Source organism: Gavia stellata, chromosome 1 (assembly GCF_030936135.1).
Source record: "Gavia stellata isolate bGavSte3 chromosome 1, bGavSte3.hap2, whole genome shotgun sequence".
In the NCBI taxonomy this organism is placed as follows: domain Eukaryota; kingdom Metazoa; phylum Chordata; class Aves; order Gaviiformes; family Gaviidae; genus Gavia; species Gavia stellata.
Window position 1 is genome coordinate 21257139 of NC_082594.1, and position 13438 is coordinate 21270576.

The following is a 13438-nucleotide window of genomic DNA, read 5'->3' on the forward strand; positions in this document are numbered from 1 at the left end:
CATTTTAGTATGCATTATGGATTGGTTATGTCCTACAGTGGGGCAGTTCATTTCTGGAGTCAGTACACAACCATTTTAGCAGTAGAATTAGCTGCTTATGTCACAGATTATAATTAGCTGTGTCTGTATGCCAGAGCAACAGGATGGAATGCAAAACACAGCCAAACATTTGAACGAATTTTCTTCCAGTGATATTTGGTCAGGCCTAAAATATCTTCCACTCCAGATTTGAAAGTAGTGGAAAAGTTAGACAGTTCTCTTTTGGGAAGAAACTGATTGTAGTTTATTCAGAAGTCCACATTGTTTCAGATCTCTAAGGTAAGTAACAATTTTTTAAATTTCTTTTTATATCTGTATTAAAATATTAGCATATTAATAATTGAGTTGGTTTTTGTTTGCTCTTTACTTTTTAGATGGATGTATTGAGCTTCTCCCCCATCTGATTTTCTGTGCAACATTTCAGGCTCATTCTGTCCTCATTTAAGGATCATGTTGCTGCTTATGTGATTTATTTTAGGACCTGAATATTCATTTTTATATACAATTAGTATTTTAGATTCTGCTAGTTTAAATATGGTTTTTTCTATAATTAAATGCAGTATTAAGTTGCATAGATTAAACTTGCACTTGTGTAATATTAAGAAGCTAACTTTTAGTACTTTTAAAATCTTTTACAATATCATAGGACTATACAGAGACAGTACTACTATACTTATATAAATACTGATTTGCAGTACTAAACCTCTGATGTTTGTAGCTCTAAATTTTTATCAGTTTATCTATCACATACTGAAAGTTAAATTTAGTCGAGAATGGATCCATGCTTCTGAACACTTCTTTTTGGCTTGACAGTGTGATAATAACCTTCCATCTGAGGAACTGTTACCAAAACTACTTTGAAGTGTACTTGAATTAATATGAAGCATCCAACTGTGTATTCAGAACTCCTTTTAGAAGTTTGTAGTCTCCTTGAATTCAAATACATTTTCTCTTGGATAATTTCACTGAGTGAAAGAAAATTACTAACTAGGTATCAGTGGGTTACTGACTCGTTATCAAATGATTTATTGGACGATACTTGGTGTCTCTCCACCAACAGGTGCTGGCACTGCATATTTAATTGTGCATCAGCATGAGCGCATAAGTTCCTAAAACAGGATATTGCCAAAGTGTAGGAATGTGATTTGACTGCATGAACACCAGTCAACTAGGCTTCTTTTATAGAGATATGGGTGGTTTCGCCATATCTATCTTAAATCTCCTCCTGCTTGAGGAGGAGATGAATCATGTCCTAGAAGCGTCTGCCTCTCTTCATTGTCTGTGGAGGGGGTCTAGGTAACTATGGTTGATGTTACCTGTGTTTGGTGAGATGAATTCTGGCCTGCATAGCCACATCCAAATGAGTAATCCACGTGAGTGAACTACAGTATCTGTGTGCCATAGAGTTCTGAAAGTTTGCAGTCAAGATTTTGGAAGTTTTAGTTGTGATGCGTAGTCATAACTGACACCACTTTGGCTGAGATGAATGTCCATTTATCGTCTAAACAAATGTGCTGTTCACGTATTAGATACAGACTTCCTTTCCATTATGTGATGAAGAACAAATGGTCCTAGACTACCACCAAAGGGTAAGAACAACTGCATGGAGTTAAATTAAAAATAAAAGGATCTAAATTAAGCCCAGCATTAGAGGGAACCATTTAAAATGGCCCAGGTGGCCAAGAAGGCCAACAGCATCCTGGTCTGTATCAGAAATAGTGTGACCAGCAGGAGTAGGGAAGTGATCGTGCCCTGTACTCAGCACTGGTGAGGCCACACCTTGAATCCTGTGTTCAGTTTTGGGCCCCTCACTACAAGAAGGACACTGAGGTGCTGGAATGTGTCCAGAGAAGGGCGACGAAGCTGGTGAGGGGTCTGGAGCACGTGTCTTATGAGGAGCAGCTGAGGGAACTGGGGTTGTTTAGCCTGCAGAAGAGGAGGCTCAGAGGAGACCTTATCGCTGTCTACAGTTACCTGAAAGGAGGTTGCAGAGAGGTGGGTGTTGGTCTCTTCTCCCCAGTGACTAGCGACAGGACAAGAGGAAATGGCCTCAAGTTGCGCCAGGGGAGGTTCAGGCTGGATATTAGGAAAAATTTCTTTACTGAGAGAGTCGCCAAGCATTGGAACAGGCTGCCCAGGGAGGTGGTGGAGTCACCATCACTGGAGGTGTTCAAGGAACATGTGGACGTGGCAATATGGGACATGGTTTAGTGGCCATGGTGGTGTTGGGTTGATGGTTGGACTGGATGATCTTACAGGTCTTTTCCAACCTTAATGATTCTGTGATTCTGTGAAAATCTCTTTTCTAAACCTTTACACTTTTGCTAATAACATGCAACTTTTTCCTGGTTGAAAACTCGGTGTTTAAAAGCAGGTTGTATTTTAGGTTTTATTCATAATCGTAAGACTGTAGTAACAATATGAAGATACAATATTCATCCTTACTGTAATAGGTTTGTAATTGTACAGATATGTGTGACTATACCTAGTGTTAAGAATACTCATGCAAAAATGTGTGTTTTAAGGTAAGAGAAAAGAGTTTTGGAGGAACAGTTGGAGGAAGAAGTGGGTATATTGTATCATACAAAGCCAAGCCTCTGTCAAAAGGCACAGAAAAGTTGCCTGGGCAAGACCCTTTTGCTTGAATAGCCTTGTGAGATTTATTCCTTCCTGTGAAAATAATGCCTTTTACATGAGATACAAATCCCAGGTCCTGACCTCTTACGGTTTTTAATTATTTTCATTACTTGGAATTAAGTAAGCTGGATTTCTGGTGGACTTATTTCTCAGAGTTGATTGTCTTAGATGTTTAACGAGCAGTGACTGAAGATTTTCCATAACATAGACATTTACAAGGTCTTTCTCTCATACAGGTTTTCTGATATCTAGTAAGGTCTTCTTGCCCATTGCAATCTCTCAGTGGAGACATAAATGGGGTTTCTTCTTCTCTCTTCTGTCTCATTTTCAGAAAGTTTGTAGGACTGTAGTATTTTTGAGACCTCTACTTGTCTGTTGAATTTGGTTAATATTGGCCAAGAAGCTCAAAAGCTATTGTAAGAGGGAGGGAAATGAATGGGAGACAGATGATTTAGACAGTAACATAGAGTGTGGTTGGTTTTTTATTTATTAAACCAGGCTAAAAGCATCATAGCAGTATGGATAACAAGTTAATTCAATATCCTGGTCAAATTTTCAGCTTGGGTAACAATAGTCTCACTATTTAATTAATCTGTAACTCTGGCTACCTGGGCCAGTCTTCTCATTAAACCTTTCTGTATATCTGCCAAAAACTGTTAAACAGCTACTGCATTTCATGCCATGGTTGGTCTGCGTTTCTGTGGTGGATGAAGTACTACTTCTGTATAAGAATGTGAAGAGAAATAAAAACTAAAGTACGTCAGTATTTTTAAAAATGGAGTGTGGTATGTGCTAAATATTATTATATTGCTGATATTAGCCATAAAAGACATCATTTTCACTAAGACATACATTTTATGCATGTGTGTGCATATGTATATTCTGAAGGTTGTCAGTAAGTATCACGTGTATATGTATTTTCAAGAATGGGATGTAGAGCTGGAATCATCTTGTAGTAATGTCTGCTCTTCAGTTTCTCCTTGTTTATTTGCTGTGTGGTCAGTACTCTGAGGAACAAAAGAAGCCTTAGTTCCTTTTCTTTGCCTTAGCTTTTTCCAGTAGTGCAGGTGGCAGATACTAAATTTTATACAGACATTGGCTTATCAGTTCTGGATACTATTGGATTTCAGAAAAGACTGGCTGTGTAGTGTACATCAGCCTCTGTTTCAGTTAAAGTTTCATGGAGGACCTACTTTGAATTTCAAAGCTGATAGACCTGGCTATGAGAAGCATGCAGCCTCTGTCAGTGATGGCTGCTGGTGGAAGGAGACATCTCTGCAAAGTTCCACTTGCAGCCAGTTTCCACAGTTTTGAGGAAAAGAAGATTGAAGTGAGGGGCAGTAATAAGTAAATAAAAAACATGTTATGGTGACTCCAGACTGCTGAAAGCAGAATAAAATGGAAGTGGTTCTTAAAAAATAAATGCTCTGGAAGGAAGCTGAGTCAGCGGAGCACAGCTATGGCAATGGACCCTAACTGCAGACTGGGCTGCATTAGAGAGGCTGTAGGTGGCAAGCTGCATCCAAAGGTCTGTTCCATTCCAGCACTGAACTGGAATAGATGACCTGCAGAGGTCCACTGCGGCCTGATTTTTTTTCTGGGATTCTCAGAATTTGTTCAGAAAGATTTTCCTGAATATTCCCTTTCTTATTATTATTTACCTACTGATCTTGATTACTAGCTGAGCCAATCTGCAATGTTCCAGTTTTCATGTCTACTTCCAGTACCAGGAGGGCATCACAGTTTACAAAATAAGGTATGTCGTGGGAGATTGGTAGCTAGCAGTATTCTCAAGTCCCTGTTGGGCCCACGTACAGTTCCTATAAATCAGTAAGAACTGACTGTAATACTGGACTTGAATTTTACATGGAAATACAAGGAAGAAAATGGATGGATTCAGATTTTAAAGCCAGTGAGGATTATTTTAATATCAGCATTCCCTGTGAGCTGAAAAGTCACAGGAAGATATTTGGGAGACTGGCAGAAAAGGTTGTAGTTTTTATTTGCCTGAGTGAAAGTTTTCATAGTAGGGATAAGAAAATTATAAGATAGATTTCAGTATGTGGAGGAGGAAGAGGTTGAATGGGGTTTGGCCTGAGTGCCAAACAAGAGAGGGAGAGCATGGTGAACACTCCCAAAAGTCATCATGCATGAGGCAGATGAGGCTGCATCAGGTTTGGTTTGCTCCACATTCCTGTAATAGTATCCTGATAAGCTTTGTACCGTTATTACACCCCAAGGCTTCTAGCATATATTCTGGTTCTACAAAAAGACATTCATTTTTGAGGGCTAAAGAGGTGAACATTTACCCAGAGGGGACCCAGAGCCAAGTTCTATGTAGTATGGGTGGATGTAGTATAGAGTTTTATGTAGATGGAGCCAATCTTTCTGTAGGATGGGCAGCAAGACCAGGATGGGAGATGGTAGTCCAATGCTGCCCATGCTACTTTTCAGGCTATTTTTCTGGTCTCAAATGCTCAAATAGACCTGAGGAAGGGCCTGTATGCCAAAAAACTTGTCTACTTTTTCAGTCCTACTGTTTGCTATAGTAAAAGATATTTCTTTTAGCTGCAAGACTTTTCTTCCCTGTAATATTATACTTTTAGTTTTGTTGTGTTGTGGTAGGTATTTTCCATTTAATGAAAATACTGAAGAAGGCTTCTGAAAACTGTTATCTTGCTTAAACACAGAACTGCAGTATGAAATAGTATATTTCATTCTGCATGGTTTCATGAGTCATTTAATAATTATGTTCAATGCATGTGTGAAGATAATGCTTTCAAACAGAAATGCAGTTCTTATATTCGTGAAGTTGTCTAAGACTATTAATGTATTGTCATAACAGAAACTGTTTATAAGCTATATTTGATAAAACCACTGTTTGTGTTTATCTGACTACCCCGCATTCTTTTTGAATTGTGTATTTCATTGAAAATCTGTTAGTAACAACTTTCACGATCTGTGAGAGTACTTTCTTTTTTACATTTTGATTCATATATTTCATTAATTTTGCTTTTAGTTAAACATCTATTGAACTGATAGTGTTGTGATTCACACTTGGTGATTTGTTTTCTGATAGTGTTGTGATTCACACTTGGTGATTTAACTGATTTTAGTCATGTTTATGGAAGACAAAGCCATATCCCCGTAGCCATATTGAAAACATCTAAAATGCTATTTAAATTAAGAACATTATAATTACTATCTTCCTGTATCAGAAATCCTCAGGTACCTAGTAACCTATGACTTTAACTCAGGAAAAAAATCAAAACTAGCATTCAAAAAATTATCTAGAAGTAAGCTTTGATTTAGGATTGTTTAGTAAGAGAAGCATAGAAATGGTTAGAATGTAAAATAAGGAAAACAAAGGCAGCGGAAAGCAAAATTCTTCTATCTTCCCTTGCTTTATCAGAAGATTCCATTTTTTGCTACCTTTCCCTTCTCTTTGTGACTTTCTTCAGCATTCCCTGGGCACTTTCTCCCCATGTTTTACATTTTCCACTTATGTCTGTCATGTTCATTTCCTGAGCATACCCACTACTTAACCTTTTTCTCTTACCCCCAAGTGTATACTCAGAGTATTTAATTTACTGTACTTAAATTATACATGTCTGATTTCATATTTTGGTAACTTACAGCTAAAAAGAAATGAGAACATTTACAAGACAATTTTCCCATCCTGAAATAGATTTCAACATTGTGGTAGATGATTTTAAATTTCAGCTGAATTTTATGCAGCTTTTTCTTTTAGATTGAAGTAATAGATTTTAAAGCCATCAGGACACTCTTTACTTTCGTGCACTAGAGGCTAACAAAAATCTCTCAGTTTTCCTTATATTGAACTAAAGCCTTTCTGATGCATGATTACCTTCCAGAAGTATGTGTAAGGTTGTTCTTCAACTGCCAATTAAGGAATTAAAATCTATCCTAGGCAGAGTTTAGTTGCCCAGATGGTAGAGAACAGTTCAAACCACCTGTAAACCTGGACTAGGTGAACCTGCAGAAACTAAGATCTAGCATCATTTATCTTTATTTTGCCACTAGAAACTTGCATAGTTTTCCAGAATTTGAGTTTAGGAAAGCCTAATTTGCAGCTTTTTCTCTTCCTGGAGAAATGCTTACATGAGAAGTAACCACCACTGTTCTGGGATTAGTGAAATGTTCATTTATTGTAAGGACAATTATCAGAAGGCTTTAATCAAAATATAAATGCTTTGCTGCCTGCCTCTGACTCCCAATGGAGCTTATTTGCCAAACATATCAGATGAGGATGTTTTTGAATGTATGTGGAACCTCGTATTTACGCTGTTTTGGAGCTTGTTTTTCCAAGTAAAGGCTTTGCTAGACTGTGAAGTGGGTTTCAGGATTAGTGATCCCTACACAGTGAAGTAAGTTGTTCTCTTGAAGTAGTGGTCTAATCCAGCCTACAGTGCAGGCAGTAAGCAATCTGAGCATGCACAAAAGCCACAAAGAATTTTTCTTAACTGCGTATCAGAACCAGTACTTCAGCATGAGCTGCAGTTTTCTTCGGACCTACAAGGAACAGTTCAGGGAATTGGTCTTAACACCTTTAATTCTGTTCTCACAAACTATGGTTAAAAATTTCTAAGCTCTGGAGTCTGTTGCTCATTATTTATGGTCAAAACTGCAGATAATACTGCACTGGATGCATAGGTAGCAAATAGCATACTGATATTGTTATTAGACTTCCCTGTTACAATATTCCGGGGTTTTTTTTATGTTCTGGGTGGGTTCTTTGGTAAGATCTCAGACTACAAAAACTGATTGACGTGTCAGGCACTATTGTCTATATTTGATGAGCAAACAGTGTCTAATTTGAGCTAAAAAAGGCAAGTTATACTTGTGCTCTATGAATGTCTTTCCTACTATTTAAAGAGTAACTTTAGAAACTACAGACATACTTCCTGGAGAAGGTAATGTGCTTGTTATTTGATCCAAATAGGAATTGTTTTCCAGTTACGCAAATTAGGATCTTTAAAATGAAGAAATGTGCCAAAAAAAAGTCTTATTTTTCAGATTACGGTACTTGATTTACATTGGTAAATCAACTTTCAATTAAAGTTAAGAATTTTAGTAATAACTGCTTGTTTCCATTTCAGATTAAATACTTTCTTTGAAAAATTCTACTTTGAGATACAAGGAGTATTTATGTTATGTCGAATGAGAGAGTTTGCTCTCAGTTTATTTATACATACTTAACATGTACTTCTGGGTTTTGTTTATGCTTTATTTGTTTTGACAGCTAACTGAAAGATCAGCTATGTCTTTCCTATTGGTTTTAATCCAAGAAGTGGCATACTGACCGAAAACAGTATTTATACATTTTGCTGTGTTCTTCATCTTCTGTGTTTCTTGCATTGCATTATTGCTTTGTCACAGTTGCTGAAGAAATTTAAGAGTCAGTTGCTGCCTAAACAGTTGAAGTCAACATCACCAAAAAAGGCTTCTGTAGTACATGTCTTTTGATGATTTCCTTATGTGTCTAATACACGTTTAAATTAATCTAGTTTTCCCCTGTGTAAGTAAAAATGATTAATAAAGCCTGTTATGACCAGGACTGCAGTGCAACAGAAGCACATCAGTTTGTGTTCATTGACACTTAAAATTCATCAGAAAAGAGCAGAGATTTAAAATATATAATGAGATACAGTATACATAGGAAAGCATTTTGCTTCCCTTGCTACTGAAAAGGAAAGTGAATTTTGAATTTTTAGTTTAGTTTCATGTGACTTTTCAAAAAAGGTGCAATTGTGACTTTCTAGATGCAAGGTCAAATTATTATTCTTTCATATTTTTATAACATATCTGTGATCAATCACTTGAATTAGGGAGGGAAGACATGAGGATTAGTTTCCGTCTGTAGCCTCTGCATCTAGTTCCATTCCTTGTTTCTTTGGTGTATTTTCACTTCACTATTCCAAAAAAGCTTCACAGAATAGCAGTATAACTCCATTTACTATGTGAAATCATTTAGCAAGGCTAAATAAACAGCTTTTCAAGGTCCTCAACCAACATAGGAAAGCACCATGAAAGGAGTTATCTGTTTTGTGCTGAAGTCTACTGTATGAACTGAAAGTGTGCCTTTAAAGAGATAACAGTATGCTACGTGAAAGTAGCACTTTCATAAAAGCAGCAGCAAGAACAGGAAAAACAAAAGTTTATGCCAATGCATATGTCTTTATGCATTTAAATAGAGCTGTTTCTTTTTGCTCTGACAGAGAGTACCTTTTCCCAGCACTGAGGACGTTAAAATACTTTTCCTGAGAACAACATTGAGGGTAATGTTAAACGACTTTTGCTAAAAGGTCTGTCCAAGCAGGACTTGCATTAGGAACAGTATTTCTACAAGATACATTTTAGCCTTGCTGCTAATCGTTGTTGTATGGTAGAAAGGATCTGCTATCACACACCTAGAACATAAAAATATACCTTTTTTTAAAAAAAGTATTTTTAAATAGAAAAATATGTAATTGCTTTTTTAAAAAGTATTTTTTTAAAGTATCTAAAATCATTCTTTGACTGGTAAACATCCACACAAGATTATGATAACAGAGATTCTTTCATGATTTGTCTCCATCAGAGGGATTGCTTTCATTTTCTTCACGTTTATAAAGAACTTCAAGCCTTTCAGTACATTCAACAACCCAAATGAAAATTATTTCCCCATTTGTCCCCTTGAGTTAGCTCTGCAATTCTGGCACATCTGTCACACTTCCCCTAAGTATATAAATAACCAGAAAAAGCACGACAAATAAGAAAGTTTTTAAAAAGTTTAAGCCTACCAGTGTTTTGAGGTTCCTGGTGTTGTCTCCAGTGAAGGAAAATTGAAGGCCACAAAACCAATTCTTATTTGCATTTAATGATCCTTAAGAAATGAAATTTTGTACACAGAAACCTAATCTTCACTGCAACTCGAAGTGACAAACTACCAGATCCTGTCTGCAAAGTCTAACTTTACTATGTGTTAAAGTGAAACTTTGTGGTGTTTCTTTTCTTGAGATACTGTACATTGATGTTAAAGGAGGAATTGAAAATAATTGTGAGCATCCAAGCAATACAGTTAAAAAAAAAAAAGTAATTGAGAGCAGCCATTTAAATAGCAATACAAACAGCATGGGATGTATCCATTTTGTCAACTACTTAAATAAACTATTTCTCTTAATGTCCATGATACCCAGAGACATACAAACCACTCTATAAAGTAGCCAGAATTCTATTTAATCACCCAAGTTAGGAGTATTACTGCTGACCTGATATAATAAAAGTTTGAATGTGATGACTTAAGGGGAGTTCTTAGATGTTCTTTCTAAATAAGCAGTATGCTAAATAAATACTCTTGAAATAAATAAAAAACGGTATACCTTGTAGTGCAAAAGAAGTGTAGTAAGATTATTCTTTGAACTGTTCATCCAGATTTCCTGTTTCTTAAAATTGTGACATTGTTCTTACTTCTCTTTTTATGAAGGAATATTATTTCAATTCAAATTATTATGACTTTACTATGTTTATCCAGAGAAGACAGGGGGTTTTAACTTCTATCAGAAATACTTGGTGCAATGGTGCATATTAGAAACAGGTTTGCTCTTTTGAAACACTTTAAATTGCAGTCAAAAACACATAGCAAATTCTGTTTGTCTTTTGGACAAATAAGTAAACTCAACTTTATAGGCAAAATAATTTTTGTGAAATTACACATAATGCAGATTACCTATTCTTCATGGAAAGGTGTTATTGCAATACAAAATTATCAATATTTTATATTGGCAAAACTTAATCTAGGTTCACCCTCTTTCCAACACAGAATAAGATATTTCATTATGCATATCAAATATGTAAAATGTACTCATTGTGTACATTTCAAGTCAAAAATCCACAGCCGACTTGTGCCCAGCTTCAAAAATAAGTACATAAGGATGAAGGTGCTTGCCAAAAAGTAAGCTGAAAGCACACCAGAAAATATTTAATAGCATTATATTGAAAGGACAGTTTGGATATATACTCTCTATTAAAAAAAGTTTGAGAAAGGGCAAAGTAACTCAGCATGGCAAATTAGCAGATTAAGGGAAATAATTAGAAGCAAGAAGTCATATTTCCCAAATCTGAAGTTGTGTGCAAATGAGCAAAATAGAAAAGATCATGAACTCTGACAGGTTAAATCTAAAAACAATACAGCTGGGCAAAAATGTTTAAGGAGCAATGAACATGTGGATGTGGCATTGTGGGACATGGTTTAGTGGGCATGGTGGTGTTGGTTTGATGGTTGGACTTGATCTTACAGGTCTTTTCCAACCTTAGTGATTCTGTGATTCTGTGATCATAAGTGACTATAATCTTTCTTCAAACATGACAACCACCAACACCTGCTAGGTAGTTTGCATGGTAAATAGATGATCAGACTCTAAAAAGAGTGGTCAGAGAAGTGAAGAATATAAGAAGTACACAAAATTAATTATTTGTGTTTCTGTTAATTGTGGAAGACACTGGAGCACTTTCTATGCTAGAACCCCACTTTATGGGGTACTCATCAAAGGATCTATTTCAGTATAAAAGGACTATAGAAAAAGCTTATCTATAGGGGACATGTAGATAAAATATGTAGTAATATTCAGAATCAGAAGATATTCACCAAAGACCTCTGGAAAAAGTCAAGAATAAAATAAGTGAACTACTAATGGTGATAAAAGGGCAGCTCTAAAGACTGCAGAATCCTAGATTAATTTAGATTGGAAGAGGCCTCTGGAAATCATCTAGACCATCCTTCTGCTCTACTTGATCAGGGAGTCTGTAGCAGACTTTTAGCAGAACATCACTTGTCCTTTGATCTTTCTCATAACCCCCTGAAAGTCTCCTTTTCTGTTTCAAAGCAAAACTGTATGCATTTGACTCAGCCCTTTGCACACAGTGCAACCCTCTTCCTCCTTGCCTTCTCAGCCTTTCTTGTCTGAGTGCTTGTATGCATCCATTGCAGCATTCCAGTCACACGGGCTATCCAGTGTATTTCTGTAATTCCAGTGGGATCAGTGCTCTGCAGCTGTGTCTGAATTGCTCTTGTTTGTTTCCTATGCTGTGTCCATTCATGTACAGACACTGGAGATGGACCTCAGTCATGCTGCTTCTATAAGGAAAGGGAAAGATCCTTCTCCATCATGCTGTCCCCTCGATGATTTTTTGGTGCCTCCCATGCATTCACTTCTCTTAAGGCTGTAGCAACCCTCTCCTGATGTACCTCGTTTAAAGCTTTCCTTGCTAAGTTAGTGAAGATGCTCTTGCCCAACTTGGTCAGATGGATCCAATTTCTTCTCAATAGTTCTCACTCCCTAAAGAGGCTCCTGTGGTCATAAAAGCCAAAGCTCTTCCTCTGACACCAGCTAAGTAGTAAGGTGTTAACATGCCGGATATGTCCACTTCTATATGAACCTTTCTCTTTCACTGGAAGGATTGAGGAGAAAACCAGCTGGCCTTTATACCCTTTACCCCTCCCCCAGAGCTCCATAGTCACTCTTCATGTGTTCACCCTTAGGAGTATCATTTCTGCCCATGTGATGAGCAGCAAGGGCTGGATGAGCCTCAGAAGTCTCTGCAATATCCTGTGTCTGATCACTGAGCAAGCAGCAGAATCCCAAGACATCAAAGTTAGGTCAGCGGGTGGGTGCCTCTGTCTCCTACTAAAGGAAGTCTCCAATGACTATCACCTACCAGTTGCCTATGCAGGTTGCCCCTCTCCATCTTTCTTTACTTCACTGAAGGGCATTTCAAGACTGAATGATTGGAAATGAAAATGGCAGATAAAATTCAGTTAAGGTAGATGTGAAGTTTTGCACATGGGGGGAAAAAAAAGGCCTTCAAATGCAAAGTGATGGTATCTGAACTATTGCAACTTCATAGTGAGATCCTGGGGTTGTGATGGATGATTCATTGACAACACCAGTTCAGTGCCCGCTAGTTGTCAGAAAATGAAACATCTGGAATTCATGGTGGAGATCAAACGAGAGTACATTGTACAGGTCCATAATCTACCTGCCTTTTGAATTGTGTGCCGTTTTTGTTCCTCCTCCATGTCTGCACTGAGTAAGTTAAGAGGAAGGTAATAAGTACAACCAGAGGAATAGTGCTGCTTTCATACAAGGAGGACAACACAACCTAGAAAAGAAATTACCAGGGTCAGAGAGAACGATATGATGGAGATCTGTAAGAAGGTTTCCATTCTTTCATCAGTATCATCTTTTAGTCACCATCAGAGAGAGGCTATTGAGCTAAACAGACTTTGGTCTACTCCAGTATAGCCCCTTTTATGGTTTTAAACTCATAGATAAGATAATAAACATAAAGAATGTTCTTTTGATTATTTGTGTAGGTCAATTTGTTGTTATCAAATGGGATCTACTGCTGGAATAGGATATAGTAACACAAAGCAGCTGAAGCAAAACTGAAAAAAATATTTCTGAAAATTTATTTTAATTACATCAGTCATTAGGTTTCCTAATATTTTCTGAATATTTTATTTTGTTTTATTATTTATCACATGTTCTGCTCTTGTAGGAAAGGTATGTTTTTTAAAATAAAACCTGTTTGTAAAAGTTAAGTAAAATATTACCCTGCTAATTGTTTCTGTGTATCAGTATTTCATTCTGTTTTAATTTTCTTTTTCTTTTAATAAATTAAGCTGCTGGAACCCTACTTACTGTTTGTTCACCTCGAAGTTGCTACCCCCCCTATCTTTTTTGACTTTGCAGCTGAATTT

At 36.8% G+C, this 13438-nt stretch overlaps 1 protein-coding gene across 1 annotated transcript in view; it reads left to right on the top strand.

The window, feature by feature from the left end:
* Positions 1–221: 221 nt before the first annotated feature.
* The window catches only part of SGCG (sarcoglycan gamma), a 105930-nt gene continuing 92713 nt past the window's right edge, over positions 222–13438 (top strand). The window contains exon 1 of the mRNA XM_059825241.1: positions 222–318. The gene's annotated coding sequence lies outside the window, so the exon portion shown is untranslated. The remainder of the gene's footprint in view (positions 319–13438) is intronic.